This window comes from Somniosus microcephalus, chromosome 9 (assembly GCF_052327205.1).
Source record: "Somniosus microcephalus isolate GS21.2 chromosome 9, FLI_Smic_1.0, whole genome shotgun sequence".
NCBI classification, from domain to species: Eukaryota; Metazoa; Chordata; class Chondrichthyes; order Squaliformes; family Somniosidae; genus Somniosus; species Somniosus microcephalus.
Window position 1 is genome coordinate 31,452,681 of NC_140995.1, and position 17,237 is coordinate 31,469,917.

The window sequence follows — 17,237 nt, forward strand, 5'->3', positions numbered from 1 at the left end:
GCTACCGGTATGTCGGGTTCATCCCCAGGTACGCGAGACATGGGGTTGACTCGTTCCTGTGACACTAGGATCTGGTCGACATGGCGTCTCACAATGTTCTCCCCGACATCCACTGTGTACATTAGTGGCCCCAGCCATGTGCATATCATTCCGGTTGGCCATTTCTCTGTTCGGTAGTCGCGGGTCAAGACTGGTTGTCCAACATTGAAGCTCCTTGTCGGCTTCTCATTGATGTGCTGGAATTGCTTTGCCTCAACATTTCTTCGCACATTTGGTCTGAGCAAATCCAGATGAGATCTCAACCTTCGGTTAAAGAACGTCATGGCCGGGGTCTGGTTGGAAACTGCATGTGTCGCATTTCTGTAGGCTAACAGGAAATTGTCCACCTTATGCTGCAGTGGAATGTTGTCATTGTACATAGCCCTTACTACCTTTTTAAAGGTTTGTACGAACCTCTCAGCCAATCCATTTGTGGCTGGATGATACGGGGCGGATGTGTAATGCCTTACCCCATTCCTTCTCATAAATTTCCGAAACTCTTCGGACACAAACTGTGGTCCGTTATCAGAGCAAATCTGCTCTGGCAAGCCGTTCCTGGCAAATATGGTCCGTAGGACTGCAATCGTTTTCGCCGTAGTGGTGGAGGACATTTTTACCACCTCAGGCCATTTCGAGAGCGCATCCACTGCTATTAAGAACATTGAGTCCATGAATGGACCAGCAAAATCAATATGCACCCGTTGCCATGGAGAGGAGGGCCACTCCCATGGGTGTAGAGGGGCATGTGGTGGTGCATTTTGGACCTTCTGGCATCCTGAGCAGCTCTTTGTTAGGTCCTCGATTTGTTGATCGATCCCCAGCCACCACACATAAGCCCTAGCAAGGCTTTTCATTTTCACCCCTCCCAGATGGCCTTCGTGAAGCTCATTGAGCACTTACTCCCTTAACTTGGGTGGAATTACCACTCGGGATCCACACATCACTGTCCCCTGGCATACTGACAGCTGTTCTCTTCTGTATGAGAATGCTGGCAACAGTGAGTCGCCATGTGTTGGCCATCCCTACACCATCAAATCATATACCTGAGACAGTGTCGGATCATTTCGGGTCTCCTTCTCTATATCCGCGTTAGTTACTGGCAAGCGTTCAATTATCGACGAATAAAATATTTCGATAGGGTCCACTGCTGGTGCTTCCTCCGCAGTAGGCAGTGGCAGGCGTGATAGCCCATCAGCGTTTCCATGCTGTTTCATGCCCTTATACTCTATTTCATATTGGTTCACCCCTAGAAAAAGGGACCATCTTTGTAGCCGTTGTGCAGTCATCACCGGAATGCCCTTCTTTGGATTAAAGATGGAGACAAGTGGTTGGTGGTCACTCAGCAAGGTGAACTTCAGCCCATGCAGATAGTGGTTGAATTTTTTTACTTCCCATACTAGGCTGAGGGCCTCCCTGTCAATCTGGGCGTAGTTGCGCTTGGCTGAGGTTAGTGACCGAGACGCAAAGGCTATTGGCCTCTCCAACCCGTCTGGGAATTTGTGCGATAGCACCGCTCCAATACCATAGGGTGGTGCATCACACGCCAAACGAATTGGTAGTTCTGGGTTGAAATGGGCCAACACCTCTTTTGATGTGATCAATTCTTTGCACTTCTGGAAAGCTCATTTACATTCGTCATTCCACTTCCATGGTACCCCCGTTTGCAGTAGGTTGTTCAGTGGGTGTAATACTGTAGACAAATTTGGTAAGAACTTATGCTAGTAGTTCACCAGCCCGAGGAACGACCTCAGTTGTGACACATTTTCCGGTGCTGGAGCCTTGACTACTGCCTCAATCTTTTCAGGAGACTTATGTAACCCCTCTTCATCGATAATGTGGCCACAATATCAGATCTGCCTCTGGAAAAACTCACACTTGTGGCGATTAGCTCGTAGCCCATATTCCTTTAATCTAGTGAGCACCTTCTCCAGGTTGGCGAGGTGATCACTGTCATTTTCGCCCGTGACCAGGATGTCGTCCAAATAACACTGGGTCCCTGGTATCCCTTGCAGGACTTGATCCATTGCCCTTTGCCAAATAGCCGGAGCCGATGCTACCCTGAACACCAGCCAGTTGCATTGGTAGAGACCTTTATGAGTGTTGATCGTGAAATATTGTTTCGAGGCTTCTTCTACCTCCATTTGCAGGTACGCCTGGGCCAGATCAATATTAGTGAAGTGTTTACCTCCAGATAGCGAGGCGAAAATATCCTCAATCCGTGGAAGCGGTTATTGTACCGTGTGAAGGAGAGGGTTCACTGTCACCTTAATATCCCCACAGATGCGGACCTTCTATGGTTCCCCAGGCGTATTGCTCAACGACCTCTTCATTACAGGAACGATGGGTGTAGCCCACTCGCTCCAGTCCACTTTGGACAGTACTCCTGAACGTTCCAATCCTTCCAGCTCTGCTTCGACGGCTGGGCGGATCGCATAAGGCACCGGTCTGGCCTTAAAAAACTTTGGGCTTGCATTTTCCCCTATTTTAATCATCGCTGTTATGCCTTTTAGTGTTCAGAGTCCCTCCTGGAACACTTCTTGTGCGTCAGTTAGCATTTTTGACAGTCGTCCAGGTGTGACATCGTCATCCTTTTTGGCCTCAACCTTCAGTGCCTGTATGGAATGCCAATCTAATTGTATTTTCCAGATCCATTCACATCCTAGTAGTGGTGGTCCTCCATCTGGCAATACATATAGGTCCATTTTTGGTATTTCCTGGCCTTTGTATATCACGTTCACCCTTATTTTTCCTTTGGGGTAGACTTTTTGCCCCGTGTACGTCTTCAAGACAATCTCTGTAGCTTTCAAGGGTATATGTGAGAATAGCTGCTTGTAGTCCCTTTGGTTTATGACTGTTAGGGCTGATCCTGTGTCCAATTCCATTTTCACTTGGACCCCGTCTATCTTGAGCGTGACCCAGATAGTCTGGTGATCCTCCATTTTGATTACCTTATGTAGTTTCAGACAACCCAGCTCCTTGCTTCCGGAGTCTGTATCACTTTTCTGTTCGTCTGAACTACTGTCCATCGCCTTATGTACCTTTTTGTACTTCTCCTGTGGAGATTTCTTGCTGCTGGTTTTCTTCCCTGACCTGCAGACTCTTGCTATGTGTCCTGCTTTTCCACACTGTCTGCACACTTGGTCCTTGAACCAACAATCCTTCTGGTCGTGTGTTGTTCTGCTGCAGCGTTAACACTTCCCTGCTCCATATGACATTTCATTGGTACCATATTCTTGCGGTCTCCGTTGTATCTCTGCAGCGCCCCGTGCGGCTGCTTCGTGTGATACTGCCATGCTGAAAGCCTTGTCCAGCGTAAGATCCTTTTCTGCTAGAAGTTGTTTCTGGGTTCCTTCACTTTGAAGCCCACACACAAACTTGTCCCTTAACGTATCTGCTAGTCCCATTCCAAACTGGCAGTGTTTCGATAGCTTGCGCAGTTCCGTTAAATACTCAGCATTATTTTCGTCTTTATGCTGGTACCTTTTGTGGAACTTAAATCTTTCTGCTATCAACAGCGGTGTGGGGTTTAAGTGGTCCTGTAGGATTTCCACTATGCTTTCGAAATCCTTATCCACTGGCTTCTCTGGGGTTATTAGGTTTTGCAGTAAGCCATAAATTTTTGCACCCATGGAATTCAACAAAGCCAGTGCTTTCCTAGCATCTGGCACTTCATTTGCCTTGCAGTACACCTCAATGCGTTCCACATATGTCGCCCAATCTTCGACTTCATTGTCGAACGCAGTGACACAGCCACTCTTCGGCATCCCTGGGTGTGGTTAAACTGTCTAAAATGGCGTCTCCCGTGCTCTCCCTTCTTCTCCGCTGGCTCTAAATGGCGTCTCCCGCGCTTTCCTTTCTTCCCGCGCTCGCCCTTCTTCTCCGCTGCGGCTTCAAAAATGGCGTCTCCCACGCTCTCCCTTCTTCTCCGCGGCTCAAATGGTGTCTCCCGCGCTTCCTTTCGTTCCCCGCGGACGCTGCTCAGCCCTTGAGCCCTGGCTGCTCTCTGCACGTTCTCCTGTGCGCCTCTCTCGTTGCTGCCACTCGGTCCTGAACCCCGGCTGTGCTTTACCCTCTCTCTCTTTTTTTTGTTTTCCATCGACTCCGCTCGGTCTTCAACCCCTGGCTGCGCCCTGTGTGCTTTACCCACTCTCTTACCCCGTCAACGCTGCTCGGCCTTTTCTGTACCATCGGTCGGCTCCAGCCACCGCTGTCCGGGAAGGGTCTGCGCTGTACCTGTTGACAGTCTGTTGCTGGATCGTCATGGCTGGAGAACCAAGCCCAGCTCTCAACAGCCTCCCCTGCAATGTTCACTCTCTGCCGGATGACTGGGCGGTTGCTCGTGGTCGACGCCCGTGCTTCTGGCCTCGACTTTCTTCCACCGTCCTCCCGGAGCGAATCCTTGGAAGGAAATGCAGAGTTGCAGGTAGATTCGAATCGACCTCGTCGCCACTGTTGAATCCGTGAATCTTAAAGTATGGTGTTCTTCAATAACTAGACGGAGGCTGTAAGTTAACAATCAACAGGTGTTTACTGGAGGAGGGTAGTCTAAAGACTAACAGTACAGATGCCTGCTCAAGGCTTATATCCAGGTGTGGTCACTGCCGGTACTACAGTACACAGGAGCTGTAAAAGTAGTTCTCTCTTAAAGGTACATACACTACAGAAACGAAGTGAAATTTTATTGCATAAAGGAAAAATTGAATGTAAGCCAATAAGGTACATGGGAGGGAAAAACAAATCATAATACAGTACTAACCAATATATCTACAGGCATATTATACTTTACAAGGTTCACCATGAAATAGGGAAACACATGGAACATCGAGGGACAACAACTCATTGTTAATTATCCCCTAAAATGCCGACCCCCTAAACCTAGCTAGATTAGATTATGAGGGGCAAGGAGCATGCTCACCAGTCCCAGTTAGAAAATAGAGGTTTTGAAGTCTGCGATTTGGTCCTCTCAGGCATCCTGTCTCCACGTGGTCAGCGGAACGCAGTGGACTGTGACACACTCTTTTCTCCCTCGAGGTAATGGACACAGGCAGGCTGGATGTTAGCAGGCCTGGACGTCGGCGTGGAGAGAGCCCATCTGTTTGACCATGTTCATAAGGTTTCCCCTTGGAGGGTCGTCGTCTTCTCGTCTCGTCAATGGCCCGGGGTTTGTCGATGATCTCCCGACAGCTACCCCGGGTCTGGACGCTGACTCAACCTGAACCACCAATGGCTACTCTGAGTCTTCAAAACGACTCCGATCCCAATCGTCTACCGAATCGTCTTCTTCTTCTGAGTCTGAGCAGCCTCTCTACCGAACCCGAACTCCTAACCGAACTGCACCTTCTTCGGACCCCCGAACGATCTCTCGAAAATGATCTCTACAATGCTCTCCCTGCTCTTCCGCACTGCTCTCTCTCCGAACTCGAACTCCTAATGTCTACCCCAGGTCTCCAGTTATACTTCTCATGGAGGCCCTTATCTCCTGCCATATCAGGGTTAGTCTTTGTTTAAATTTTGGCGGGCTTGTAGCACAGAGGGGTAGTCATTGTGTTTAAAGTACTTTCGGGATTGCCGGTAACTGCCATCTCTGGTCTGGAATGACCTTGTATTGTCTTTAATGGGTCTTGATGTCCCCCTTTGAACTTGAAGCTGTTTCCCTTTATCTGGGTAAACATTTTGATGGCCTTTATCTACAGGCCGATCTGATTGGATCTGCATCCAATCCATATGTATGGGGTTCTGTCTGGTTTCGCATTCTCCGAAATTGCATTCCAGAACTTACTGTGGGCTGAATCCACAAAAGCTGTCTGTGGACTGCAGGAACTATTTTAAAATGTCCCAAAAAGCTGGTCACGGGGTCTGGCGGCCATTTTGTGTCCCCCTTTTTCTGGGCTTCTTTTAAAACAGTCTTTAAAACAAAAAAGGCCTTTTCTGCCAATTGACCCTTATAGGACAATGTTCAATTTTGCGAATCCTACAGAGTGGAGTACTGTCCCTTTATCCTACTTCCATTGTAACTGGGCGAAGAGCAATTCACAGCTGTTAGTGTAACCTAAGCATGCACTTGCACTATATACTGTAGGTACCACTCTGAGACCAATATCTTGAATAGAATAGCACTTTTATTGTCTGAATTCCACCTGCTGGATCTTTTTTTTATGCCTGCTGGATCTTTTTGGAGACAGTGGCCTAGAAATTGGATCACGTCATTTCTCCAATGTGACAAGGGCATCTAATTATCCAATAGGGCGGGCAGTGCGAGTGCACCCATCCCGCTCGAGAAATACGCTGCCCATTCTTCGAAGAAGTGTCCGCTCTTCTGGGCTCCATCGACGTCGGCGAGTGAGGCATTCTCGGGGGGGGATTTTAATTGCACCCTTGAGGCGAGGGACCGTTCGGGTCATCCACCATGCCCAGCGACGATGGAGAAGTTGAGGGACCTGGTGGGGTCCTTCGACTTGGTGGACGTCTGGCGGAATCACCATCCCGACTCCAGCGTCTTCACTTGGGTGAGGTCTGAGGTAGGAAGGTCCAGAATCGACCGCCTTTACATTTCCCAGGCGTACGTCTCCTGCATTCCGGCAGCTTCCATATGGGCGGTGCTGTGCACAGACCACCACCTGTTGTAGGCGAAGCTCACTCCATTACATGCGCGGGGGCGGTGGGGGGGATCCACGTACTGGCATTTTAACAACCTGCTGCTGGAGGACGAGTGGTTCTGGGATTCATTTTGTCGGTTCTGGGCTGACAGGAGAAGGAAGTGGGGGGGCTTCCCCTCCTTGAGGCTATGGTGGGATGTGGGCAAGGCTCATGTCCATCTCTTCTGTCAGGAGTACGTGAGGGGGCCGACCAAGAGGCGGGAGGCCCGGGTCGGGTGGTTGGAGAGGGAGGTGCTCGACCTGGAGTCCCGTCTCAGTCAAGTCGTCGAAGACCCGGCCCTGTGGAAGGTGTATGAAGAGAAGAAGGGTGCGCTGAAGGAGCTGCAGCTCGTCAGGTCCCGAGGCGCATATATGAGGTCGCGGATCCAGTTCCTCCGGGACCTGGACTGCAGCTCCCCCTTCTTCTACTCACTGGAAAAAAGACGGGAGGTCCGTAAGCAACTCTTGGGGCTGCTGACTGACGACAGAGCTCTGGTCTTGGATCTGGAGGAAATCGGCGTGGAGACCCGGGCCGATGTAAGGTTCGAAAATTTCTGCACAACCCCAGAACAGAAGGAAAGTCATTTTAAAGTGATTTTTGGAACATCACAGAAGGAATATGGAAAAGGGGTAAAAGTGAGGTTGGGCCAAACAGAAGGATTTCAAAGAGTTAATTTTAAAGAAGAGATTTTTTTTTTGGACTGTTTTAAACAGTTATTGGGCCAAAGGGATTTAAAATAAAAATACCAGGAAGATTTGGCTGGTTTAAAAGACATGTTCAGGCTTGCAAAAGGCTGGAACAGCAGGGAGGTGGGGTGGGCCCCTGAAGTTTGGATATTGGACTGTCTGAGGAATGTCCAGGGACGCCCCAGTTTTACATAAGGACAATGAAGCCTGTTTTCCTGCCCAAAAGTCGCAGAGCCAGGTATCGAATAAACAGAACATGTTCCCAGCCATACAAAAGAAAGAACATCAGCCTTACAGTTACCATAAACAAACCACAGTCCAGACGAAGATCAGCCATGATCTCATTGAATGGCGGAGCAGGCTCGAAGGGCCGAATGGCCTACTCCTGTTCCTATCTCTATGTTTCTATGTAAAAGAGATTGACAAAAATTTTGCATTTTAAATTGGTTTCAAGGCAGTCCCAAAACCAGTTAAAAGCCGATTAAGTTTGGGTGAGCCATCCCCTAAACTCGTTAAGTTTGGATGGGCCATCCCCGAAGCTAGTTAAAGTTTTAAAAGACATTAAAATTAATGAGCCCGCCAAATTTAACAAAGGAAACCGAGATTTGGCGGTCAGATAAACCAGGCCCCAAATTAGTATAATTGAGGCCTGCCTTTTCAGTTCAGCAGTGCAGTCAAGAACGAGCAGTACAGATGAGAGCAGTGCAGTCCAAATTCAAGTTCAGCCAACCAGCTCAAGAGAAAGATCATCATCGGAGACTCGAAGGAAGAAAGGAGAAACAGAGATCGCGGCACCCAAAGGCCTACAGAAACCAACACCAGCCAATATTACCACCAACCAGGTAATATTGGGCCACCGCGACCAACAAGGAACCAACTGCCGAAAAACTCATGAACCAAAGACTTGTTTCCACTCTACAGGCTAGTCTAACTTACCCCTGGGTAAGATGTGGACACAAAAGACTCTAAAACTAGCCCTAACCAAAGCAAATTGGGTACTTACCCGATAGATCCAACAGAGCGAATAACCGCATCAACGGACCAAACCCAACTGAAGACCCAACGCAGGTGCAGTCTTCTACCACATCCGAGGTACGGCAGGCCCCAACCGCCACAACTAAAGAGAACCCCGAAATCGCGAACCTCTACAACTGTCAAGAAAGTCGTTTTGGTGAGCATTTCCTGGTCCTCTGGATTCCAGCCTAGCTAGTGTAGTGGGGTTGGGAGGGAAAGGGATTTTGTACATTGTAATTCTCCCTCGCTTATTCCGTGTGTTCCCCACCCTTTTAAAGTGTAAGTTTTTATTGTATTGTATATTTTCCTGTCTCAAAATAAAGATCTGAGTTCTTTTGACTAACCCAGGTGTCTGTTGCAAGTTTTATTACGACCCCCAAATAAGTCCAAAGTCTAGAACAAAAAGGAGTGGGAGCAATTCGAACCGCTCAAAGGAGTCAGAGGTGAAGCTGACCACACACACCACCCCCTACATCTATTACAGGACTCTGTTCTCTCTGGATCCGTCCAGCGAGGATACGCGCAGAGTTTTGTGGGAGGATCAGCTGAGGGTCGGCCACGGAGGATGCTGAAAAATTGGATGCTCCGCTAAGCTTGGCGGAGCTGACCGGCGCCCTCAGCCAGCTCTCGAGGGGATAGTCCCCGGGGCTGGACGGGCTGACCGTGGATTTCCACAGGGCGTTCTGGGACGTCTTGGGGGGCGACTATGCACGGGTCCTGGGGGAAAGTCTGGCGACCGGGGAGATGCCCCTCTCTTGGCACAGGGCGGTCATTGCCCTGTTGCTCAAGAGGGGCGATCTCCGCCTTCTTATGAACTGGTGCCCGGTCTCCCTCCTCAGCACGGACTACAAAATTTTTCCCAGGGCCATGTCTGCCTGCCTTGGCACTGTGGTGGCCCACATGATCCACCCCGACCAGTCCTACACGGTCCCAGGCCGGACCATCCACGATAACATCGATCTGGTCCAGGACCTGGTCCACCCAGAGGGCTGGTCTGTCGGTCGCCTTCCTTTCCCTGGGTCAGGAGAAGGCGTTCGACAGGGTGGATCACGAGTATCTCTTCGGGACTCTGCGCGCATTCGGGTTCAGGACGCATTTCGTCGCCCGGATCCAACTTCTGTACACCGCCGCAGACTGTCTGATCAAAGTTAACGGGTCTTTGATGGCGTCCCTTTGCTTCAGGAGGGGGGTGCGTCAGGGATGCCCCATGTCCGGTCAGTTATACACCGTCTGCGTGGAGCTTTTCCTACACCTCTTGTGGAAGAGGTTGATGGGACTGGCTCTGCAAGGGCCGGGCATGGAGGTCGTCCTCTCGGCTTACACTGATGACATGCTCCTCATGGTCACGGATACCGTTGACTTGCGGAGGATGCGAGAATGCCAGCAGATTTACTCGGACGCATCCTCCGCCAGGATCAACTGGGAGAAATGTTCCGGACTCCTGGTGGGCCAGTGGCGGGTGGACTCCCTGCCGGAGGAGTTCAGGCACTTCACCTGGAGCACCACGCACCTCCTCTACTTGGGGGTCTACCTCAGCCCCACCGAGGACACCTGACCGGCAAATTGGCAAGAGCTGGAGGCCAAGGTCACCGCTCGCCTAGGACACTGGACAGGACTGCTCCGAGTGTTGTCCTACAGTGGTCGAGCGCTGGTCATAAACCAGCTGGTGGCCGCCATGTTGTGGTACCGGTTGGTCACTTTGATCACTCCCCCTGCATTTGTCGCCAAGATGCAGAAGAAGCTCATCGACTTCTTCTGGGACAAAAGGAAGCATTGGGTCACTGCCGTGGTTCTGAGTCTCCCGCTTAGGGAGGGCGGTCAGACGCTGGCGTGCCTTCGCACCCAGGCTGCGACTTTCCGTTTTCAGACCCTGCAGAGATACCTGTACATGGAGAATCCTCCTCAATGGTGTATGCTGGCGACGTATTTCTTCCGCCAGCTGCACGGCCTCAACTACGACACACAGCTCCTGTTTGTGGAATTGGGCGATACACGTGCCTGCCTGCGGGAGCTGCCTGTCTTTTACCAGAAACTGCTATGGGTCTGGAACAGCGTCGCCTCCAGGTGGAGCTCTCCCCCGTCAGGAGTGGCGGCTCTCCTTCGGGAGCCGCTGTTCAGGAATCCACCCATCCACAACTGCCGCTGCGGGTGGCTGGCGGAGGGCAGGGCTGTTCCTGGCAAAGTGATGAGAATCAGGGACCTGCTCGATTGGGGAAGAGTGGGTTGGATGGTGCCAAAGGAGCTGGTGCGGCGCCTGTCCTTGGCTAACGTCCAGCTCGCGGTCAAAGCCATCGAAGCGCTAAAAGTGTCGCTGGGCCCTCATTCCACCAGGTGTATCGAGGAGGCTCAAGCACGTGGGGCGATTCCATCCGAACTGACCCCCGTTTGGACGGAATTTCTCATCAGCGTGCGGCCCCAAAACCCCTCTCAGGAACCGGCGCCTCGCAACTTGAGCCATCTCGGGGAAATGCCCTCCGTGCCTTTTAGTTCTGCACGGAGGGGTTTCCTGTACGGGCTGCTCCTGCACACTCTCCACTTTTTCATCTTCATCTACCGACCTGACCATCTTTCCGTCCGGCAGAGATGGAGGTCCCCAATGGAAGGCTCTCTACGTGGGAGTCCTCCCTTTATCTATTGGGGACTTGGCCTGGAGGGTGTTGCAATGAGCAGTCCCGTACAGTAAGCTTTTAAACAAGGTCACGGACTCCCAGGCCACTGCAATGATATCAGCAAATAGAGATGGTATTTGCCTGTTCGATTATGATGCCTTAATAGCATGATTGCATGTATTGATTGCTTGTGCCTGACCAGCAGAGGGCATGTGACCGAGAGAAGCAAGGCAGTTAGTTTAGTTTCGGTTTCGTTCTAGATGCATCACAGCATCGTGTCTCCTGTAAAAGCTGTATAAAAGAGTTGAACAGACTTTAGATTAAAACTCATTCTCTTTCATAAATGTCTCATCATTGAACCCACAAAGAAATCAATACAGCCGCTTGCTATTTTTGTGGCCTAGAGGAGTCCTTGTTCCATGTCTATATTGAATGTGAGAGGTTGCAGCCCCTGTTCCATTATTTGAAGGGGCTGCTCCTCGATTTTTGGCTGCACTTCAGTCCCACATTCCTGATCTTCGGTCACCCGGTGCGGAGGGGAGCGGGTAGGTCGGAGGACCTCCTCGTAGGACTGCTCCTGGGCCTGGCCAAAGTGGCCATTAATAGGTCCAGGCAGCGGGCAGTCGAGAGGGTCGTTCGGTCCGATTGCCTGCCTCTCTTCCGTGGCTATGTTCACGCCCGGGTGGCCCTGGAGATGGAGCACGCGGTGTCCACCGGCACACTTAAGGCCTTCCGAGACAGGTGGGTGCCATCACCCCGGCCAATGTAATTTAATAAGTTTTAAAAATTAATTTAAGTATTTTAAGTTTCTTTACAGTTCATTTGTTTGGCCGGGAGAGCGGGAGGCTCTGCTCGGCAATGCAGAGAGCTCTGCAGATGGAGATAAATGTCAACCAGAGTCTGCTGGATCTGGACAAACTTTCCACTGGGAGCACCGACCCTCATTTGTGTGAATTCCTGGAAACCCACTATTTGGATGAACAAGTGAAGATGATCAAGAAGCTTGGAGATCACATCACCAACTTGAAGAGACTGGGACCCCTGCCTTGTAGGGAATGATAGCTTGTGACTTTGTACAAAGAGCTGAGACCTGAGCTCTGTAATGTCATTAACTGTAAATAAAATGTTCAATTTAAAAAAAAAAATAAACCCGCATTCCCACGGGGCACACGGAGATATTGGGGCCTGGCGAACATAGGAACATGCATACGAATAAGGAACAGGAGTTGGCCACTTGGCCTCTCGAGCCTGCTTAAAAAAAATAAAATAAAAATAAAAATACGCTGCCCATCATATTAATCAAGTGCCCTATAGGCATCCAGGGAGCGTACCGAAATTATTCAAAACACAAATTAAAATATTAAAATATAAGTGTCCTGCGCTGGTTGTAGGGCTCTTTTGTGAAATTGGTCTCCCCAGCACCTGATTCGCCTCGTGATAAACTTGCCCAGCAAGTCATGGGCGTTAACAATCAGAAGGACCCTGCAGGAGCACCATTTAAAGGGCCCATCCCCCACATCTTTCCATACAGGTTAGTTGCTAGCTCGTTCTTTTAGGCTGTTGTTCTTTTTTTGGCAATTTTCTCCATTCCACGACTGAATTGTGAGTTCTGGGAACAATCTTTTGCTGGTGCTGGACGGCTTGTCTGCTTTGCAAATATTTTATTTCATTCACAGATGGTCTGGTGGGGCTGCCTTTGGAGCTGTAGCAATAGATGGAACAGCAAAGCAGACAGAGATGAGCAGGAGCATCTGGGAGAAGACGCAGGGGGAGGAGGACACTGTGCGGGAAGCCATACCCACAGCGGGTCTTCAGGGAGTACATCTCCCATCTCAACCTGACCGAAGAGCAATGTGTGAAGTATCTGCGCGTCACTAAGGAGGCTATCACTGAGGTACGTCATCTGCTGCAGCCACAACTGGAGCCCCTAACCAGGGCATTAACAGCACTGTCTAATGCTGTCCATGGCACCGTGGCCCTTAACATTTATGCCATGGGGATCCTTCTATCTGCAGCAAGTGGCATCAGTGACTCGCACAGTTTGCTGTGCACTGCTGTATCAGGGAGGTGACTGAGGCTCTCTACTCCATGAGGAACACTTGCATCTCCTTCCCCATGGACAGAGTGAAGCAGGACGAGACAGCACGAGGCATCGCCCACATTTCAGGCTTCCCGAGGCTGCAAGGTGCCATAGACTACACTCCCATTGGCCTGTGTGCGCCCCATCACCAGCATAGTGCCTCTGACAGATTGTGTTGTGTTGATATGTATTTTGAGAGGGTAGTTTCTTCTGCTCCTTCTATCTGTCTGTCTGTTGCCTCAACCGTGGGAGTTTAATTATAGAATTGTTAACTTACAATCAGCGGTGTGATTATAACACCATGTATGTGAAAAGGATATAGCTCTCACTGCTGTTCAAAGTAACCAACTTTTGTACAACGTTAAAAACATCAAGTTAACTGACTGCCAATGAGTTGTTAAGAAACTTTTTTTTTAAGAGTTTTGTCTTTTACAGAAGGTATATTTCTCTAGGGGACCATACTAATGAAATAACTCTGGAGCTGGAGTCTGTATTACCCCATTAAGCACATTGTCCCACATGCTCAGCTGTCTTACTGCTGCCTTTGCACCAGTAGGGCTTATTAATAGGATTTATTCGCATAATCATTATTACCATTATTGCCACTTATAAGTGGTATGGCTGTCACTATTTGTTCAAGTGATCAAGCTTTTATTTTTAAATATTAACAAAATCAAATTGATTGAGTGGCTCATTTCTCCGAAGAAATGTTCAGTACTCCTGTCTTTCACACAAATATATTTCCCGAGGGTACTATAATAACAAAATAGCTGCAAACAGTCAGCTGCATTGCCAGTTAAGAATGTTACTTCACATGCCCACCTGCCGTCCTGTTGTCTTTTCATTGGTGTTGGTAGTGATAGAGCTCCTTAATGTCATTTTATATTCATTTTATTAATTAATTGGGTGGTGGAGGCAAATTCAATCGTGGCTTCCAAAAGGGAATTGGAGAAGTGCCTGAAGGAAAAAATTTGCAGGGCTACAACAACAATAACTTGTATTTATATAGTGCCTTTAATGTAGTAAAACATCCCAAGAGCTAAGGGCCTAGGCAACAGCTGGCATGGCCACCAATGGATGAGCAATTATAATCGGGGATGCTCAAGAGGGCAGAATTAGAGGAGCGCAGATCTCTCCGGGGGGGTGGGGGGGGAGGAGTTGTTGTAGGGCTGGAGGAGATTACAGAGATAGGGAGGGGCGAGGCCATGGAGGGATTTGAAAACAAGGATGAGAATTTTGACATCGAGGCATTGCTTAATCGGGAGCCAATGTAGGTCAGCGAGCACAGGGGTGATGGGTGAACAGGACTTGGTGCGAGTTAGGACACTGGCAGTCGAGTTTTGGATGACTTCAAGTTTATGTAGTGTAGAAGGTGGGAGGCCAGCCAGGATTGTGTTGTAATAGTCAAGTCTAGAGGTAACAAAAGGCATGGATGAGGGTTTCAGCAGCGGATGAACAACTTCTTCTTTCGTATGGTAGTAGCAAATGTCAATATCTAAGTCAGATATCCAGGCGAAAACTTCCGGTGTATCAGCGTGGATATCTTGTAGGCTGCCTGCGAATTTCCTCTGAGGGCAGTGCGCAATGATGTGCTCCTGTGTCTGATTAGGAGCTCCACAGTCACATGATGGGGATGCTTTAACCTTCCATCTATGGAGAAGGTGGCAGCATCTACCTTGACCAGTTCTGAGGCAGTTGATGGTTGTCCACTGTGAGGAAGGTTTGATCCTTCAGGTTGTACTGTGGGGTCCTGTATAAACAATCCATTCCATATATCATAGTTCTTCCAAGCATTTCGCCATTGGTCATCAAGGCTGAGGGGAGATCGCTGAAGGGCTTTGGCGATGGTCCAAAATGGCCTTCTAGATTTGAGACGGGTTGGTGGTAGATTGCTCAAGTCGGCCTGGATCGGCATGTCTTTGCTGGTGTAACGGTTGTGTTGTCTGGAGACTGCATATTCGTGGTGTAGGTGTGGTAGTGCGATGTTTGCAAGCTCGGGCAGCCAAGGTGTTGGTGTCAATAAAAGCGTACCGGTGATAATTCTGAAAGTAGGATGAACTCAGGCAAGGGCGGAGATGGGCAATGTTACGGAGGTGGAACTAGGCGGTCTTAGTTATGCCACGGATATGTGGTCGGAAGCTCATTTCAGGGTCAAATCTGACACCAAGGTTGCGAACAGTGTAGTTCAGCCGCAGACAGATGTTAGGGAGAGGGATAGAGTCAGTGGCCAGGGAATGGAGTTTGTGGTGGGGACCGATAACAATGGCTTCGGTCTTTTATTTAATTGGAGAAAACTAAATTGGAGAATATTTAATTGGAGAAAATTTCTAGTCATCCAGAACTGGATGTCGGACAAGTAGTCTGACAATTTAGAGACCGTGGCGGGGTTGAGAGAAGAGGTCGTGGAGTAAAGCTGGGTGTCATCAGCGTACATGTGGAAACTGACGCTGTGTTTTCGGATGATGTCGCCAAGGAGTAGCATGTTGTTGAGAAATAGGAGGAGGCCAAGGATAGATCCTTGGGGGACACCAGAGGTAATGATGCGGGAGCAGGAAGAGAAGCCATTGCAGGTGATTCTCTGGCTACGATTAGATAGATAAGAATGGAACCAGGCGAGTGCAGTCCCACCCAGCTGGACGACGGTGGAGAGGCGTTGGAGGAGGATGGAGTGGTCAACCGTGTCAAAGGCTGCAGACAAGTCAAGAAGGACGAGGAGGGATAGTTTGCCTTTGTCACAGTCACAAAGGATCTAATTTGTGACTTTGATGAGGGCCATTTTGGTACTGTGGCAGGGGCAGAAATTTGATTAGAGGGATTCAGACATGGAGTTGTGGGAAAGATGGGCACGGATTTGGGAGGCGACAACTCGTTCAAGGACTTTGGAGAGGAAAGGGAGGTTGAAGATGGGGCGGTAGTTTGCAAGGACAAAGGGGGCTACATGGGAAGGGCGGGGGAGTGGGACTAGCTGAAGTGCTCTTGCAGAGAGCTGGCACGGGCTCGACAGGGCGAATGGCCTCCTTCTGTGCTGTAACCATTCTATGATTCATTATTACACCATATCTAAGGACAGGATTGGCCTGCTGTTATTGGCTCGAGTGATCAATATTTCTGTTATTTTCTTAAAATCAAGTTGACTGAGTGGCGGACTGCTTTTACAACAAAAAACTCTTCAGAGTTTTATCTTCCTCACAAGATTTATTTCCTTGGGGTACTGCATGAGTGAACTCACTGTAAAGCATCTGCTGTGTTATGGACATGGTCCTGCATGCTCATCTGTCTTGTTGTTACTTCGGTGTTCAGGTTTCTGTCATTGAAATTGACCATTTATTATTATATACTCAATCACTTGTGTCATCATCATGATCACCACCACAAATAAAGAGCATCTTATCAGTTAGTGTCTCAAGTAACCAACATTTGTTTTTAATATTTAACAGGCAATGGATGATAACTTTCTTATCATCAGTCAGGCAAGATATCTTCCAGGCCAAGTTTATTTTTTCCCTTGGGGTACCATCCATGCTGAATGCATCATAAGGACAGATAGTTTATGGGGAAATAAACTACAAAGTTTTAAAATCAGGTCCAATAACTCACAGGTGCCAGAGACGTGTATGAGCTATAGGACTGACTCAAAAGGTGTTTTATTCCCATAATCTACTGCACCCTGCTGTGTATTATATTTGTATTACCTGTTAAGATGAAAGATAGGAGAACAAACACCTTTATTTTTGGAAGTTGGGGTGTAAGTCTGCATTAGGCTGTAAGTGAATGATGGGAAATAAACCAGAGCAGATAAAAGAACTAAGCATAGGGGAACATCCAGGTAATAGTGATCAAAATATAATAAGGTTTAAAATAATGATTGAGCGAGACATGTGATGTAATAAAAAGTCTCACACATCAAGGAACTTTAAAGTAAGCTTATTACATCAATTTAAGCAACTTATAATTATACTATATACAAGAGCGGTCTTCACCATGCCTCTAGGAGAAGCCCTTTTACATACTGAGCAGTTCAGTATTTATACTAGTCCAAACACAGGAAGTGAGGTATGCACAGGAAGTGAGGTATGCACAGAGTTCACAGTTCACAGGAAATGATGTGCACATAACTTCAACTGGAAGTTATTTATTATTATTACAACATGTCTATGTAATTCTATGATAGAG